General features: G+C 39.0%; 1 protein-coding gene and 1 non-coding gene across 3 annotated transcripts in view; one reads left to right on the plus strand and one right to left on the minus strand.

Annotated features, from left to right (window-relative positions):
• Positions 1–19208, plus strand: part of MBOAT1 (membrane bound glycerophospholipid O-acyltransferase 1) — a 186722-nt gene that overhangs the window by 84130 nt on the left and 83384 nt on the right. The gene's annotated exons all lie outside the window — the stretch shown is intronic.
• Positions 8987–9093, minus strand: LOC116284521 (U6 spliceosomal RNA). Its single transcript, XR_004194308.1, has one exon. It is a non-coding gene; the product is annotated as a U6 spliceosomal RNA (small nuclear RNA).

The following is a 19208-nucleotide window of genomic DNA, read 5'->3' on the forward strand; positions in this document are numbered from 1 at the left end:
CAGAAGTAGCTCAAAGGATCATCAGCAGGACCTAGAGCCCTTCTGCGGTCACAAGGACTGGAACCAGGAACCCCGATGTTGTTAGCACTCTCTCTCACTCTTCTTTCTCTCTTACTTGTTACGCTTAAGCTTCCTTCTCTGTTAATAGAGATGGACATTCTCTGCCCAGCAGGGAAAGTGCCCTTCAGCAACTGTCAAAATCACATCCTGACGGATTTGCAGCCAGAGGCATCTGTTCATCTCGAATTTCTGTTGGAAAGGTCCTAGGGAAGGACCTGGACTGTCCACCTCTTGGACCATGGGACTCTGCCGTGACTGGGGGCGGGCTCTGTGGACCCGGCCTGGGTCATGTTCCATTCTTTGGGCCAGAGTGGGCAGCTTCTGTGCTGGGTGGTGACTTAGCACAGGTATGGTCTCTGGCACGTTTGTTTGGGTGGGACAGCCCTTACAGTGGGCCCCTGAGAGTCACCACCTTGGTCATTCCTAGCACCCCTCAGAGGAGGATAGCTGGATGGTTGCTGTAAGAGCCCCACCCTGGGGGGACGTGTGAATACGTGTCATCAAACTGACTAGATTCCAGTGGCTACTCCCTCCACCACTTACTGGCCAAGCGATCTTTCTGTGTATCAGGTTCCTTGTTTATAAACTGAGAATAATAATAGCACCAACTCTGTGGGATTCTAAATAGGACTGAATGACATGCTATATGTAAAACCCTTTGAACAAGCCTCGAATAGGAAAGCTTAGTGGTCACAGTCATTCAGAATAAAACCATAAAGACAACCCACTATATAAGGACACTTTTCACGATATGGTCATGCCCTTTACAGACCATGAGGTCTGTGGAGTTACTTTCCATTGAGCATCGTTTGCTCACTAGAGCCATCCAGACTCTCCCTGTAGGATGCTCAGTGGGGCTCGGAGGCTGTCCTGTGTCTTTCTGGGCCTCCACCCAGAGCAAGTGTCTTTCTCATTTTATGACCCCCCAAAAGTTTATTTTTCAAACAAATGGTTAGAGATCCAGCAGAGCCAGCAGTGGTGGAATCAGTGATGGTGGCCAGGGCTCAAGGTGAGGAATGTCACCAGCAGGGGAATGTCTACAGTACTAGCTGTGCCTGTGTGCCTGCAGCCAGGAGGTAAATGCCAGCGTGGTGTTGTACCAACAAGGCAAGGCGATTAGCAGCCAAGAGAGGCTACAGAGCGAGTAAAAGCAACATGGTACCTGAGGGCCAAGGAGAGCAGCTTGATCAATACCTGGCATTCGTAAAAGGACTTCCCTGGGGGCCATGTGCTCCTCTGGAAGTGGGGAAACAAGGGAGGCTCTGTCCCCTTCTCCCAAAGACTTGAGATTGGGCTATGGACCTTTGTCACTGTAAAGGCAATTATCCTTTTAGGGTTGGGTTTCATCTGCATGGTGAGTGAACTTATATTCTCTTCAGAACATTCTCTTACCACTACACTGACCAAACCAGTAAGACAATGGAATTTAGTAGCTATTCCAAGTCATTTGTTAACTATACAAAGCCCCAATAATATGGTGATGAAGCCAAGAAGGTGAAAAATATCCTGTCCTCTTCTGACAGAGACTTTCAAAACATCTGGATTCATGGTAATTGGCAGTTTACAGCGATGCTGGTCCCCAAACTGCTGTTAGGACCAGAGCACAGGCAAGATCCTTTGATAATGAGGTTCCCTGGCAGCTAAGCCCAAACCACACAACGGAGTTCTGTACCGTGTCAGGCTGCGTTTAACAAGGCTTTGGTGCCTACTTGGTATTTTTATGATTTGTAGAACAGCAAGGCAAGTGAGCGTGGCACCCAAGGTAGTTACTGTAGTAATCACCGGTACAAGCTTCGAGATTTACTGAACTGTTTTTTTTTTTAGAGTTAAAGATGAATAAACATTTTGATAGTGCTGTCTCTAAAACAAACCAAAATACAGAAAGTTCATTAACTTGCTCACTACTCCGATCTCACAAAGTCCTTCTGTGATGACGATTAGGGAAAAGGTGTCTAGAAATTTAAATAAAATGAGCAGCTGTCACTGGAAGTTTCTTGAAACCATAATCCGAGCTGACACCTTCATTTTTCTTTACACTGAAATCTATAGTCTGTCTTCTGGTGTTGCCTTGAATTACTGACGTTAAGTTAAAAATTGCTTCAGGATATAGAACATAACAATCTCTTTAACAGAATGAAAAATTGATATGTATCAAAGAAATAATCCTTCACTACTGACCAAATTCAAATCACTCTCGTCATCATAAATGCAGTAAGTAACCAAGCTTAGACTGAAATGTGTGGTGTCCTCACCCCACTTCCAACATCTGCAGGGCCCAGGCAAGAGTACATGTGGGGGTGCACATAGCATAGGTGTAAAAGTCATAAACTAAGCCAACAACTTGCTAAACAAAGTATGTTCTATCCTCCTATCTTGATGGATGTATTTTCATGATCAGAAGTCAAGGTAAGTTTAGAATTCTTCGACCACTTGGTGTTGTGTGTCTGCAGCACTCAGCCCACCCCTCTTCTCTTCTCATCACCAGCTCCATCCTGTACTGTGAGGGCCTTGTGGTACATGGCACACGTGGACACCCTCGTCGTGCATCCAAGTTCTGTCTACCTCCTACCACCTCCCCAACAGCCGTCCGTGGCTACCTGTTGTGCTAGGAGTGCGTGTTCTAGATGTTTTCTGTCTGCCCTTGGGCCAGACCTGGAGAAGAGACCAATGCAGACCCTGGAGGAGGCCTCAGGGTCATTTGGGAAGGGAATTCCAAGGTCTTGGGTACCTGAAGCATGATCTAGAGAGAGGTCGTACGCTCCAGAGTGATGTGTCCTTTTGGCCATGAACGGAGCACGTGGGCAGAGAAGAGCAGGACTGAGCTCTGAAACGTGGGGTCCAGGGCAGCAGCCTGTCCTGCCCACATCCTACCATGGCTACCAGCTCACTTCCTGGCACCTAAGTGCTGAAACCACCCCATTCCTATTTAACAGTGTCTTGCTTATTTCCCTAAAATAATTGCTTTTATAAGCTTCTGGACAAACACTAGGAGAATAGGCCAGGAGAAGGAAAAGCAGCTTCCAGATATTACTGGAAGTTTGAGTTGCAGAGAGGCTGTTGAAAGCAGGGAACTGAAACCATCCTCTTACCCTCGAGGATGCTTCTTCAAACATGGCAGACTCTCTGAACAAGCAAATGCATCGGCTCCTCACGTCACCCAGTCCCCCTCCCCAACGATGCCCGTGCTGCATGCTCTCTGTCATCGCTCCCCTTTCAAAGGACACCAGCAGGGCGAGTTGTGCTGGGCCACCTTCACCCCTCTCTGGTGGTCATCTCCTAGCTCTTGCCATCTGGATCATCCCATGTGGCATCACTGATTTCTTTGTGGGTCAAGACCTGAGCTGGTATGTGCTTTTTCTCCCACGGAGTTCAATCCATCTTCCTCTGCTTATCTCCTGTTGAGTGACTCATCTAGGGGTGGAGGGGGAAAGCCGGCCACACTTGAAAAAATGCGCCTTTGGATCCTGGTGATTTAATTGCTCTGTACCTCACATTTGATTTTTTACTATTTCAACCAATGTGATCAGAGAGATGAGAATAAAGCTATGTGTTGACATTTCCTCATTGCACATTGGGAACCAGAAAATGAAAAGAAGAATGACCTTTTTTTCTGGTGGGGGTCATCTCCTTTTCACCTGAACTGTGTTCCTTAGCTCATTTCCTGCCAGGGTAATTTCAGGTTCAACCTGTTTTTGAAAGTTGTGAATCATATCAGTGACTCAAAGCCAATTTGAGGAGGAAAACAAAAAAAGCTAATCTATCTGTTTATAAAGAATCAAGCCTGGTAGAGAAATGAATGATTATTCCTGGAACTTTTGGCAAACACCCACCAAAGCATTATTCATTCCTTCATTCAGCAAAAATATGTTGAAGCAAAAATACTCTCAATGGATGGTGTCATATATAAAGGCAGTTAAATACTCTTCTGAAAGATGCATAGGTTTTTTTTTTAAAGCTGGTTTCTTATTTTTCTCATGTGGGAAACAAAATTTAGAAGTAGTAGTTACTATGAATTTGTCAACTGTGATATTGTTTTGAAAAAGAGACAACCCAGACATACTGTGATAATGAGTTGATACATTAAACATTTGTTTTCTAAATCGCAGAGCTGGGAGAGGCTTCAAATATCACGCATACCACTTTTCCATTTCACTAATGAGTAAACCAAGTCCCAGAGAGGGTGAATGACTTCCTGGGGGTTGCACAGCCTGTCAGCCTGTGGCAGAGCCAGATCCGGAGCCTGGACCTTCCATCTTTCCAAAGCAAGCACCCTCTCCAGGCACCTTCACATATAGTTACTGTTTCTTTATTGTGAGAGCAAGGCATAGCTCTCTCCTGCTCTATTACTTGATATTCAGATACTGTTGCAAGATAGGTATTACTCTCCTTGCTTTAGAGAAAGGGAAGGCAAGTCTAAGAGAAAAATGTCATTTAATCAGTGGTTTCCTGACTGGCTAGTGGCAGAGTTAGGATTAGAAAAGGCAAGAATCCGATCCCCAAGGTCACATTCTTCCCAAACTTGGGCACCACTTAACCTGCACGATGCAGCCAGGGAGCATGTTCTTACTGTTTGGCATCTTTTCTTATGTAACCAAGACTGAACGGGGATGAATGAGATGCTGTCCCCAAACTGACATGTTTGTTTATTTGGTCATTCATTCTTTTGTTCATTATTCTCTGGGTAAAGCACTGAGTTAGGTGCTATGGAAGAGAAAAGGAATGGGTAACAAGCAGGCCCATCCCTTGCGATAGCCAATGTCTGCAAGGGACTATAGGACTCGTTCACAAATAGCGTTAGTACTAGGTGGAATGGAATAACGAATTAAAAGTGGTGGGAAGTCTTACAGGACTTCCCGTCTGGGAGGAAAAGAAGATACTTCTGTATGGTTGAGAAGGTTTAAGGACTTCTCAGGGAAGGATATCTTGGGAAGATTATGAGTTGTTTTGCTCTTTGAAAACAGTTCCTCTCGATGAGGAAAGAGGGAGGTTTCCTTCCAGAAGAACAGGTATAAAGACTTCATCAAAGAGTAATTTGAATTAAGGAACTTAAGGGGAAGGTGAGGAAGTCTGGATTTTCCATATGGGTCCTTGGAAAATAACAAAAAAGCTTCTAAACTTCTAGACAGCTGAGTCTTCTAGAATGTAAAAATCTAGATGCTAACTAAAATATAGGTAATGACTAAAAATACATAATTTATGACATTTGCTGGGCTCTTGCTCTGAGTTATGTAAATTTGAATGAATTGGTACGTAAGTAAACTTTCCAATTTTGATGGAAATAAGTAAAAAGTCAGTTGAATAGAAAGAGAGTCACTTGGGCAAGAAACAATCAGTTATTTTTGGAGGGATTTTTGTGATTCTAAGTGGCTAGTCTATGAGGGCAATAAAATATAAAATCAAATACCTTCACTTGTGAAATTATACAAGCTTTTCATGATCCCTTTGGGCATTTTATTTTATTTTTTGTTGTTGTTTTGGGGGGAGGAGATAATTAGATTTTTATTTAGTTATTTATCTTCTTTTTTTTTCTTAATGGAAGTACTGGGGACTGAACCCAGGACCTTGTGCGTGCTAGGCATGCGCTCTACCACTAAGCTATTCCCTCTCCACCTCTTTGAGAATTTTAAACTTTGATAACTTAGATTGAAAGCAGGTAAAAATTTCAAAGCATATTTAGATCTGTTTTTGGTTCACAACCTAATAGCACAAGGCATCCTAATTCTGAGTTTGAGACCCTCTGAAAAAAGTTTTTTTAAATGGCCCTACAAATGAGAAGGAAAACATACCCTGAAACTGGTAAATGAAAGCCTGTCGCAGTAGGCGGAGAAAAAGTTCACTTTGCCTTTAAAGACTGTTCTCAGATTTATTACTACCGTGCTCACAAGGTGGTATTTATAAAGTGTAAAGAATAGTAACAAAAACTGTAACTTCCAAAAGAGCTATAAAGAGGGCTCCAGCCACGTGTGTGACGTTTTATTTCCTTAAAAACATCTGAAGCAAACACGGGGAAAATGAGAGCAATCTGGACGGTGGTGACTAAGAGGCTGTGAATTTGTTCTCCCCTCTTTATTGTCTGTTTGAAATGCCTCATCATAAAACACCTGTACGCAAGCTTTATGAAGCCTTGATCATTTTTATAAGTCCTCAAATCATTCTGCAGAGCCACTCCTATATCAGTGTTTTGATTTACCGCTGGGGAAGTGACACCACGAAAATGACAGTGTAGAGTGACTAGGACTTCCAACCAATTAATGGAGATAGGGAAAGTGACTGGTAGAGGATCAGGAAATTTGGAGGCAAGAATTTCTCCCGTCTTTAGCATCCCCAAAGCTTGTTGATGTCTTGTTGATGGCATCGTGCATGGCAGGGGCTCTGAGTCATCTTCCTTCAGTACAGTTTCCCTTACCAGTAGGCATTGGCTAGATGCCTTCTGAGGTGATTTGGCTATTGGAGGACTCAAGAATGTCTTTTCCAAGAGTCTAAGAAAGGTGTCCTACCCACAAAGCTAGGAGGAACCTCTCATATATTTTCCCCATCAATTTTAGGTTTTCAGAGATTCAGGGAAGAAGGGCCAAATGTATGGTATCCAACTAGGATATCTGACCATCTTTTGCTAATAGCTTGTCCTCCTCTGTCTCGTAGTATGCTTTTGATGAGAAGGCAGGAGATTGAGCTGCAGAAAGCTTTACCAAAAAGGATGGTGGTTATGGGAAAGCAGTTTAGAAAATGTCCAAATATCCCACTAGCATTTTTTGATTTGACAACACTGCCAAGTACAGTTTATTACGTGCTAGCCTTGGGGTCCCTTATAGCTATCAGATATAGTTTCAGGGAAATTTGTAAAAGAGATGAGGGCTGTTCTTACTACCCAGTGTGGTAGACTGAGTGCTTTTCATGAGACGGTTACTGTGGTCAGCATTTCTTTGCGTGCGTTATCTTGTTTGATTCTCACACCATTCTTTAAGATAGGGAGTTTCACTTTTTTAATCATAAGAAAACAGGCTCAACACTACAGAAAACAGTATGGAGTGTTCTTAAAAAACAAAAAATAGAGCAACCATATGATTCAGCAATCCCACTCCTGAGCTATATCCAGAAAAGATGAAAACTCTAATTCAAAACAACACATGCTCCCTAATGTTTATAGCAGCACTATTTACAACAGCCAAGACATAGAAGCAACCTAAATGTCCATCATCAGATGGTTGGTTGAAGAAGGTGTTGTATGTGTGTGTGTGTATTCCATTCTATACATATATACATGTATACATATATATAATTGTCTATATTCCAATATATATAATGGAATATTACTCAGCCACAAAAAAGAATGAAATATTGCCATTTGCAGCAACATAGATGAACCTAGAGATTGTCATACTAAGTAAAGTCAGTCAGAGAAAGACAAATATTACATGATATCACTTATATGTGGAATCTAGAACTTAATACAAATGAAATTATTTACAAAACAGAAATACACTCACAGATGTAGAAAAAATCTATGGTTACAAGTGGGGAAAGGAAAGGGGAGGGATAAATTAGGAGTATGGGATTAGCAGGTACAAACTACTATAACTAAAACAGATGAGCAACAAGGATTTACTACATAGCACAATTTACTACATATTCAATACCTTGTAATAACTTGGAAAATAATCTGAAAAAATATATAACTGAGTCACTTTGCTGTACACCTGAAATGAACACAATATTGTAAATCAATCATACTTCAGTTTAAAAAAAGGAATAAAACAGGCTAGGAGGTTTAAATAACTTGACGGAAGTCACTTAGTAAATGGAAGAGCCAGGATTTGAACCCAAGTATGCCCAGATGCTACAGGTTATGCTCTTTTCAAAGCCCCTCACTTCATAATTATCTTTGGAAGTTTTACATTTACTTTACTTACTTAAGAGAGATGGCGATGGAGCTTGGAAAGAAAAGGACTGGAAATTTGGCAAGAAGGTGGTCTGGATTAGAGGCATATGGCTGGGCATAAAAAAATGGGCACAAAATATGAAGATTTTGGTATCACGTCAATACCCATCAGAATGTATCAGTCATCGGAGATGCGCTAAACAACCAAGTAGGCAAGATGATTCTGGCCAGTTGACATTAGCGGCCTTCTGTCATTGGCCATCCTGGAACTGGGCACAGCAGTGGAGTGGCCACAGTAGCAAAGATGGTGGCTAGGCGTGTGACCAGCAGCATGGGCTCCAGCTCACCAAGGCCCACTGTGCTACTGTTCCCTCCAAATGTCCAACTTTGCTGTTTCTAAAAATTGCTTTGGGTATTTTAGTTCTTTTGCAATTCCATATAAGATTAAAAAAAACTTATAAATTTTGACAAAAAGAGAACTGGAATTTAAACGGGAATTCTGTTGAATCTGCAGACCAATTTGGGAAGAACTGCCATCTTAACAAATATTGAGTCTTCCAATTCATGAACGAGGTATAACCTCTCCATTTGTCCCCTTAAACCTTCTTTAATTTTTCTTTGTTTTTATGTGTTTTATAGTTTTCAGTGTATAGATCTTGAACAATTTTAAGTTTATACAACTTTTTTCTTCATTTTTTTCCCTTTAAGTACTTGAAAAAATAATTCTCAGAAAATAATTGGGCATATCTGTAGCTTGCAAAGTATTGCTCAAACAAGTAAAATGAGCAGAGCCAGAAAGAACTTCAGTGGCTAATAAGAATATATAATTATTTTTTTAAAATTTTTTGAAGTATAGTCAGTTTATAATGTGTCAGTTTCTGGTGTACAATGTAATGCTTCAGTCATACATGTACATACATCGATTCCTTTCCATATTCTTTTTCATTATAGGTTACAACAAGATATTGAACATAGTTCTCTGTGCTCTACAGTTTAACCTTGTTGTTTATCTATTTTATATATAGTAGTTAATCTGCAAATCTCAAAAAAAAAATGGAATGCTTCACGAATTTGCTTGTCATCCTTGCGCAGGGACCATGATAATCTTCTCTGTATCATTCCAATTTTAGTGTATGTGCTGCTGAAGCAAGCACTAATTATTTCTTTAATTTAAGAAATTCATTAACCAAAATTTTGAACGAAATTTTGAACAGTTTTGAAAAATTTAAACAAATTCTTTTCAAAATTCCTTTGGAATGGTAGTTTTATTATTTATTCATTCATTTATCTCTTTCACAAATACTTCTCTTTTCTTATTTAACATTTTTTTTATTGAGGTATAGTTGATCTAAGCAAATTCTTAATGAAGGTAGGCTGAGTTCTATATTTTCCTAACTAGTGTGGGAAAAATTTGAATTTGGCGATGCTTTCTTACTGAGTTTTCACCAGAAGTTTTCCTAATGTTAAATTACTCAATACCTTTCCACAACATACAGGAAACTCTGTGTGGATTGCAGACAAACTACATAGATAATTCTTCCCAAAAGAAATAATCTCTTCTCTATGCCTGTCAGAAGTCATTGGTAGAGAAGGAAAATCATTAAATAAGGATAACTAGAGCTGAGTTTTCTGATGCCTGCAAAAATCCACAACCTAGAGATAAATAATTCACGTTTTATTGTAAAGAACACAAGACTGGCTGAAGAGTAGACACAAGCACTTCAGTTAGAAACAGGGGTCCTCAGAGAGGAAAAGGGGAATCAGCACCATCACGATCTCCTGACGGCTCTGCAGCTCCTGCCTGCTTCATCAGCAATGAGTGAGGTAGTGCTTCCAATTAAGAAGTCATTTAAAATAATTTGCAAAGAGCAGGGACGTGTCAAGTGTGAGAAGTTCTTTCCAGAGGAGCCCTTCAGGGCTAGTGATGATAAGGCTGACAGCCGTTTGGGACCTCAGCATCTTACTCAGGCAGCTTGAAAGAGCATCTAATCAGCAAGCACAGTGATGTTAAAAAAATGTGGGAACCAGTATACGGTCTTGGGCCAGGTAATTTTCAGTGGCAAAAAGTCTTCATGTACTCCAGGAATCCTGCTAGTGTTTTTTTTGTTTGTATGCTCTTTGTTTTGTTTGGGGAGAGGGCTGACAGCGTTAGAGGCTTTTCCCTCCCAGTTTTATTGAGAAATAATTGACATACATCAATGCGTAAGTTTAAGGTGTACAGCCTGATGGTTTGGTTTACATATATTGTGAAATGAGTACCACAATAGGTTCAGCTAACATCTGTCTTCTCAGATAGATACAATAAAAAGAAAAGAAAAAAGAAAAGAATAAAGAAAAAAAATTTTTTCTCCTTATGATTAGAACTCTTAGGATTTACTCTTAACAGCTTCCCTGTATATAATACAGCAGTGGCAGCTCTAGTCATCGTGTTGTGCATTCCATCCCTAGTAATTACTTATCTTGGAACTGGAAGTTCGGACCTTTTGACCATCTTCTTGCAATCCCTCTCCCGCAAGTCAGATCCCTTTCTCTATGAGGTTGTAGCACATGCCTTTAAGGTCCATCCATGTTGTTGCAAATGGTAGGATTTCCTTGTTTTTTAAAAATGGCTATGCTATGTTCCATCGTGTGTGTGTGTGTGTGTGTGTGTGTGTGTGTGTGTGTGTATGTGTATGTATATATGCCACAACTTTATCCATTCATCCATTGATGGACACTCAGGTAGTTTCCATCCTTGGCTATTGTAAATAACACTGCTGTGAACATGGGGGTGTATGTATCATTTCAAGTTAGTGTTTTCGTTACCTTTGGATACATTCCAAGAGGTGGAATTGCTAGCATAGTAGTTCTATTTTTAATTTTTTTTTGAGGATCCTCCATATTGTTTTCCATAGTAGTGGCACCAATTTACAGTTCCACCAATGGTGAACAAGGGTTCCCTTTTCTCCACATCCCAGCCAGCACTTTTTATCTCTTACCTTTCTACGATGGCCATTTTAATGGGTGTGAGGTGTTATCTCATGGAGGTTTTAATTTGCATTTCCCTAGAGACTAGTGATGTCCAGCACCTTTTCATGTACCTGTTGGCCTAGTGTATGTCTTCCTTAGAGAAATGTCTATTCATCTCCTTTGCCTATTTTTTTAATTGAGTCATTTGTTTCTTGCCGTTGTGTTGTATGAATTCTTTATATGTTTTGGGTATTAACCCCTTATTAGATATATGATTTGCAAATTTTTTTTCCATTCTGTAGATTATCTCTTTGTTGATGATTAGAATATACAATTTTTATGTATATACTTATAATGACAATTGTGGGAAATAATGTGTACAGAAAAATAATGGAAAGAACGCAAAAGGAGATGACAGTAGTGGCAAAGGGAATTTTTCTGAAACCCCACATAAAAACAGAGAACACAGGGGCTCTCTGAGACTCATCCAGTTTCTGCAGGGTGGTAGCCATGCGCTCCTGAGCTTTCAAGATAGCGTTTAAAAATGACACGACATGTAATAAACAAATAAATATTTTTATTTAGTAGTGCTTTACCTTATGAATTTACACTGATATTCCAGGAATGCTGCCACTGATCAAATTGTTTTGGATTCTTCTTTTGAGTCTCTGGCATATTCTTTGGAAATCTTTCTATGGTAAAAAGACCATCGTTTGTGGACAGGCATAATTTTTAGAACAGAAGTTACCTTGATCCCAGGGCGGTAGATAAAGTTGGTAATCCAATGGGTCACATGCACAACCAAGATATAAACAATAAAATGAGACTTATTTTATGTATGTGGCCAGACTGACTCTAGTTCTGGGTAAGAGGACCCAGATATTGGGCCCATGATTTAGAGGGCACTGCATATATCACAAATGCACTAAAGAATGAAGACATGTGGAGCCTCTATTGCTCAGAGTCTAGTGCTCAGTACTGGTACAGTAACTCACATCCATAAATCATCTGCCCCCATGATTAACACTGTTCAGACCCCAGTGCTGTGAGGTGGTACCTCTGCCAACACCACTTTGGAGAGTCAGGCGACTGCAAGCAGTAGCCATTAAGAGAAATTAATAAACTAGTCAAATACAGTTTCTCAGAGAGCTGCATAAAATAGATTCTTCCTGAAGGAAGATTCATTTCCCAGGTAGTGTTCACTGTGTATTTTCAGCCCCTCTTTATGTTGCAATTTGTGATGGAGGAGACTGTTCACAAGAATTACACATGGTAGCTGAGGAAGATTTTGCAATATTGAGTAATTCATATGACTTATAAATACAGATGTAGGTCTGGATGTAACGTGTATGCAGTATGATTCTAATTCTTTACATTAGCTAGTAGATGGACACTGAAGACTAAAATTGTGAGTGGTTGTGTTTTTATAAATATTTAATAATGTTTGTTTAAAATCTCAAAAAAGCCAACTTCAAATAATTTGATTTAAATTTTAATATTCGTTCATTGTAATTTGTAACCTCCCAGTATCTCAGTAAATGATTTTAAAAGTTCGGAAGAAAAATGACTTTTTTGGAAAGTACACATGTAAAAATTGTAACATTTTGATTTTTAACTGTTACTTTAATTTACATTTTTATGAAAATGCATTCAAATAATAAATACTTTGATTACAAATACTTTTTGACTTTTTAATCCTTTAAATCACTAGCATCAATAGAATACAAATTATGTGAAAATCTTGATTAGCACCACATAGCCAGTGATTTTTTTTTCCTAAGAGGTAGTAAATGAAAAGAAAAATTCTGAAATGAATTTATAAATTATATGTCTTTATTTTTTTACTTATCCAAGTTTGCTAACCTATGAGCAAAATATACAAACTTATGCAAATGATAGTTAAACTCAGTTACTGACTTTTAGACATATAAAAAACCACGGCTTTACAGGCAGTATTTTTCTTTTTACTACAAAAGTATATTTGTCAGATGAGAAGAATAGAGCATATTTTATTTAATTGTTGGTTTGATTTATAACTTTTAATTATTAATACACATGCTATGTGGAACTGAATTTCCACTCTTGCTCCAGGCTTTGCAAATACTAGGGATGAATCTGAGGCATTGTAACAAGGAAATTCTAGTACCATTTTGAACACTGTGCTCATAATGGTAATATTTCCAAAGATGACCACGAAAGATAACACTCACTTGCAGATAATACGTCTATTTAAAACTACTCATTTTCCTTTATAGCAATAGCTCCTTACCACTGATCACATGCTTCAGCATGAACGCTAGACATGCGTGTTCCTAAAAGATGATGTGTAAATTAGATTTCTTAAGTGATTTAGACGGATGACTTCTTGAAAAAACTGCCTACGATCAATTTGCTATTGTAAACAGTCTTTTAATAAAGACAGTTATCATCTTTGTAATTTACATATTTTTGGAAATCCACGCTCGCTTAAAACTGTGGTTCAACCCTGAGTGCACACTGGAATAATCTGGAGAGGGTTTAAAAAATACTAGTGGCCTGTCTTACCCCAGGAGATTTTCATCTACTTTGCCTGGAAGAGGGCCCAAATACCAGCATTTTATTAATGCACTTTTTTTCTTGCTTAAAACTTTTACTTTGAAATAATTATAAATTCACAGGAAATTGGGAAAAAATCTACAGGGAGAGCCTGTGTAATGATAAACCCCCCAATGATAATCTTGCGTTAAATATAATACAATATCAACTCTAGGAAAATTATATTGGTACAGTGTACAAGAGCTGATTCAGATTTCATGAGTGTTATATACGCTTATGTGTGTGTGTTTCTGTGCATTTTAGCACATGCATAGAATCGTGAAACCACCACCACAATATACATACAGAACTATGCCATCACCACGGGGTAATGCTCCCTCATGCTGCTCTCCCACATCTCATCCCTGGCAACCACTGATCTGTTCTCCAGCCTTGTAATTTGGTACTTCGAGAGTGTTATGTAAATGGGATCATATAGTATGTGATGTTTTAAGGCTGGCTTTTTTTCACTCAGCATAATTCCCTTGAGATCCACCTAAGCTGTTGATGTATCCACAGTTGGTTCCCTATTGTTGTATCGTACCCATGGGGTGGGTGTTTCCCAGTCTGTTTTACCATTCACCCACTGAAGGAGATTTGGATTGTTTCCAGTTTGGGGCTGTTATGAATACAGCTGCTACAAACATTTATGTGCAGGTTTTAATGGGAACCTAAGTTTTCATTCCTCTGGAATAAATAACCAGGTATGGACTTGCTGGCTCATATGGTAAGTACATGCTTAGTTTTATAAAAAGCTGTTAAACTATTTTCCAGAGTGCTGTACCATCTTACACACCCACCAAGAATGTATGAGTGGTCGTTTCTCCCCATTCTTTCCAACATTTGATGGTGTCACTTTTTTTTAATTGAAGTATAATCAGTTACAATGTGTCAATTTCTGATGTATAGCATCATGTCCCTGTCACGTATATATATCCATATATTCGTTTTCATATTCTTTTTGGTTAAAGATTTCATTAAAAATATTGAATATGGTTCCCTGTGCTATACAGAAGAAATTTGTTTTTTAAAATCTGTTTTATATATAGTAGTTAATATTAGCAACTTTTGAACTCCCAGTTTGTCCCTTCCCACCCCTTTCCCCCCGGTAACCATAGGTTTGTTTACTATGTCTGTCTGTTTCCATTTTGTAGATATGTTCATTAGTGCCTTCTTTTTTCTTTTTTTTTAATTAGCCATTCTGGTAGGGGTATAGTGATATTTCATGGTTTTAATTTGCAGTCCCCTCATTGCTAAATATGTTGAACAACTTTTCATGTGCTTATTCACCATCTATACACCCTCTTAGGCGAAATGTCCTTTCATGACTTTGACCCATTTTAAAATTGGATTGTTCACTTTTTATCATGAGTTTTCAGGGTTCTTTATATTTTTCTAGAAACAACTCTTGTTGGATATTTGGTTCGTGAATATTTTATCTCACTCTGTAGCTTGTCTTTTTATTCTCCTTTAAGGGTCTTTCACAGAGTAAAAAGTTTTAATTTCAATGAGATCCAAAATCTTTTTTAAGGATCATGCTTTTGGCATCCAGCCTAAGAACGCTTCACCTAGCCCGAGGTCCTGAAGGTTTTCTCTTACTTTTTTTTCTGAAAGGTTTATAGTTTTATATTTAAGTCTGTGAACCACTTGGAGTTAATTTTTGTATAAGATAAGAGGTTTAGTCTCAGATTCAGTTTTTGCCTGTGCATGTCTGTTTGTTCCGGTACCATCTCCTGAAAAGGCTATCCTTTCTCACTTGAATTGTTCTTCCATCTTTGTCAAAAGTCAGTTGGGCATATTTATGTGAATCTACTTCTGAGTTCTCTTCTGTTCCGTTGATCTGTGTATCTGTTCCTCCATCAGTCCCACACCATCTTGATTACTTGGCTATTTATATATAAGCCTTAATATCAGGTGGAGTGACTCCTTCCAATTTATTCTTCTTTTTCAAAATTGCCCTAGTTATTCTCGGTCCTTTGCCTTTACATATAAATTTTAGAACAAGCTTGTCTATATCTTGCTGGGGAATCACCTCAGGAGATTTTGGTTTAATTGGCCTGGAAGAGAGCCCTGGCATCAGTAATTTATAAAAAGCTCCCCCCAGGTGATTCTGATGTGTAGCCAATGCTGTGAACTTTGGTTTAAAGCTAAACACACATAAAAATTACCCTGGGAGACTGCATGACTCAAGCGTTGGCTTGAGAGTTTGAAAAACAGGTGGGATCTTCTAAGAAAATGAACCATGAAATGAAATTTAAAGAAGTGAAAGGAAGAGAAAGACACAGAAGTTTCTTTATGGCCCTGGAAAGTAGCCCCCATTAGATGCCCAGCCGAGTGGGAGGAAGCCTAGGTTTGAAAAAGTAGCTCAGCTAATCTTGATGAAGCTCCAAAGAATGAAAAGAATTGGTCTCCAGCCACGAAATTCCCACTTGGGTTGAAAACAAAAAGAGACTTAGGTGTGGCCAAGGCCACACCTGTTAGAAGCAAAATACTCTAGATAGGTGTGGTACAATGTGGTAATGTGAAAACAGTGTTCCTCTACGCAGATGGTGCTAGCAAGAAGTGCTGAAACTTTAAAGGATTTTAAAAGGTATTTTGAATCCTGAGCCATATTCAAGTGCCCATCTGGAATAGAATTTCAAAATGGCAGGCATAGTAATATAGTTGTTGCTTTCTTTCTTTTCCTTTTCTTTTTCTTTTTAACTAAAAGCCTTTTAAGCTATATCCAGTGAGCATCACTGTTACTGCTTTTCTTACAATCTGCCGGGAATTTACAGCAGCCATTGGTGAAGAGATGACCGTGTGCTTAAGGAGGTATCTGCTCCCTTTAAATGCTGTGGCTACTCTTCCCCTACCTGCAAGTAATACATATTTCCCCCATGGCTATAGAAAGGATGGAATGATTAAAGTGATACTGCTTCAGAGCGAAATACAGTCCTTTTTCTATTTTTTTTAATTTTTATTTTTTATTTTTTTGGGGGAGGTAATTAGGTTTATTTATCTATTTATAGGGGGTTGAACCCAGGACCTTGTGCACGCTAATCAGGCACCCTACCACTGAGCTATACCCCTATGCCAACCCCCCCACCTTTTTCTATTTTGAAGATAGCCAAGTAGTTGGCAACACAAAAGTTTGGGTCTGAAGACAGAAATCTAAGAAGGCTAAATATCTATGAGCGACACATGTTTCTCAAGGCTCCTTTCAGCAGTGGCCACAATGCTGGGAAACAGAAAGCTTTCCTTCTTCATATTTTCTTCCTGTTGTTCCAATTCATTGCCCTTCACCCGATGGTGAGTCTTTATTCTGTTTTCAGTGATCTCTCTCTCTCACAGGGAAGGGTTTGTGCCACCTGCCTCCCTGACTCTCAATTTCATCTCCTTGGGGAATTTTGGTTAAGGTGAAGATTCCTGGCCCCCAACACTAGCCATTCTGCTTTGGAAGATCTGCTATGAAGCCCCCATCTCCCCCAAATCTGCCTTTTTGACAGGTACTTGAGATCGTTCTGATACTGGTCAGGTCTGAGCCTGCTTTGAGGTTTGCCGTAGCAGAGGGGTGGCTGTGATAAAGATGCTTTTAAAATACACCTGGCTTGGGGACGAAGGTGGAAACTTTATCCAGACACTTCTCATCTTACCTGTATCTTAATTGTTCCAGGATGACCACTGTCCTGCCCAGATTTTATGCTCCAGTTGTCCCCTTTGCTTTTGGTTCTGTTTTGGAAGGAAAATACTGGTGATTTAAATGAGAAATTAACTGTAAAGACCCAACTCTTGGAGATCTCCTAGTCGTCCATCTGCTCTCCAGACCCTTTTCTCTAGAGTTGCTTCTCCCATGAAATGCTCTCTGTTCTCTCTCAGCACCCACAATGTCGATCCTCTGTTTCAGTTCCCATAATTTCGTGGAGAATTTGACTGACTCCATTGTGTGTATATACATGTATATATATATACATACACATATACACATACATACCACATCTTCTTTATCCAGTCATCTGTTGATGGACATTTAGCTTGCTTCCATGTCTTGGCTATTATAAATAGTGCTGCAGTGGACACTGGGGTGTATGTATCTATTCAAGTTAGAGTTTTCTCCAGATATACGCCCAGGAGTGTGATTGCTGGATCATGTAGTAAGTATTTTTAATTTTTTAAGGAACCTCCGTACTGTTCTTTACAGTCACTCCACCAATGTACATTCCCACCAACAGTGTAGGAGGGTTCCCTTTTCTCCACGCCTTCTCTAGCATTTATTATTTCTTTGAGGATGGCTATTCTGACTGTTATGAGGTGATAACCTCATTGTGGTTTTGATTTGCATTTATCAAATAATTAACAATGTTGAGCATCTTTTCATGTGCCTCTTAGCCATCTGTATTTCTTCTTTGGAGAAATCTTTGTTTAGGTCTTCTGCCCATTTTTGGATTGGGTTGTTTATTTGTTTGTTGATATTGAGTGTTTGTATATTTTGGAAATTAATTCCTTGTCAGTCACATTTTTTGCAAATTTTTTTCCCATTCTGTTGGTTGTCTTTTCATTTTGTTTATGTTTTCCTTTGTTGTGCAAATGCTTTTAAGTTTAATGAGGTCCCATTTGTTTATTTTTGCTCTTATTTCCGCTACTCTAGGAGATGGATACAAAAAATTATTGCTGTGATTATGTCAAAGAGCATCCTTTCCCCAGGAGTTTTATAGCATCTGGTCTTACATTTAGGTCTTTAATCCATTTTGAGTTTATTTTTGTGTATGGTGTTAGAGAGTGTTCTAATGTCATCCTCTTTCATGTAGCTGTCCAGTTTTCCCAGCACCACTTATTGAAGAGATTGCCTTTTTCTCCATTGTGTTTTCTTGCCCCCTTTGTCGAAGATTTATTGACCATAAGTGCCTGGGTTTATTCTGGGCTTTCTGTCCTGCTCCATCGATCTATGTGTCTCTTTTTGTGACAGTGCCATGCTGCTTTGATTACTGTAGCTTTATCTGTAGCTGTAGTATAGTCTGAAGATCTAGAGATTTTTTAATATAATGTCCTTCATTAATGGTGAGTCAGTCTTTTCTTGAATACCCCAGGGGACAGGAAGCTTACTCCATTCATTTTATTTTCAAAGTTATAATTGTCACTAATACTCTTCTCCATTGTTTTTATGAAATAGTTTTATTCTGTCTTTTGGAGATAGTTGGGATAAATGGCCACAGGGACACTGCTAGCCTACAAAGTGCTTTTGTGGAAAAAAATTAGAAAAAAATACAGCCCCTTTCAAGATACTTTACTATCTTCTGTGGAAAATCATTCAATGTACCAATTTTGTAGCACAAGGCACTTTTTTTGCCACCAGTCAGAAAATTGTTGCCCTAGAATACAAATCTTTGATGTCTATGAAGTGAGTGGTACCTTTAAATGCAGTCCTTTGTGCAGTGCACCACTCACACATATAAACATGGCACCCTTGAGCGACCACTGATTTATACAGTGCCTTATGGTTTAGATAAGCTTTCACAAAGCTGATATGATTGGCTCTTCACCCTAATCTGCAAAATTGGCAAAAATAATTATCCTAATTGTATAGATGAAGCCAACTGAGGTTCAAATTGCTTAACACATGCCACAGATCACATAGCAAGTAGTAGGAGACCTTTCTGAACTTGAACTTTCATCCAATATAGTTCCTACTCTTTGAGTTTCATATCATTTGTGATCTCAAGTGAACGTATCCTTGACTTCAGACAAGTCATTGATAAAAATGTCTGTA

Source organism: Vicugna pacos, chromosome 20 (assembly GCF_048564905.1).
Source record: "Vicugna pacos chromosome 20, VicPac4, whole genome shotgun sequence".
Lineage (NCBI taxonomy): Eukaryota > Metazoa > Chordata > Mammalia > Artiodactyla > Camelidae > Vicugna > Vicugna pacos.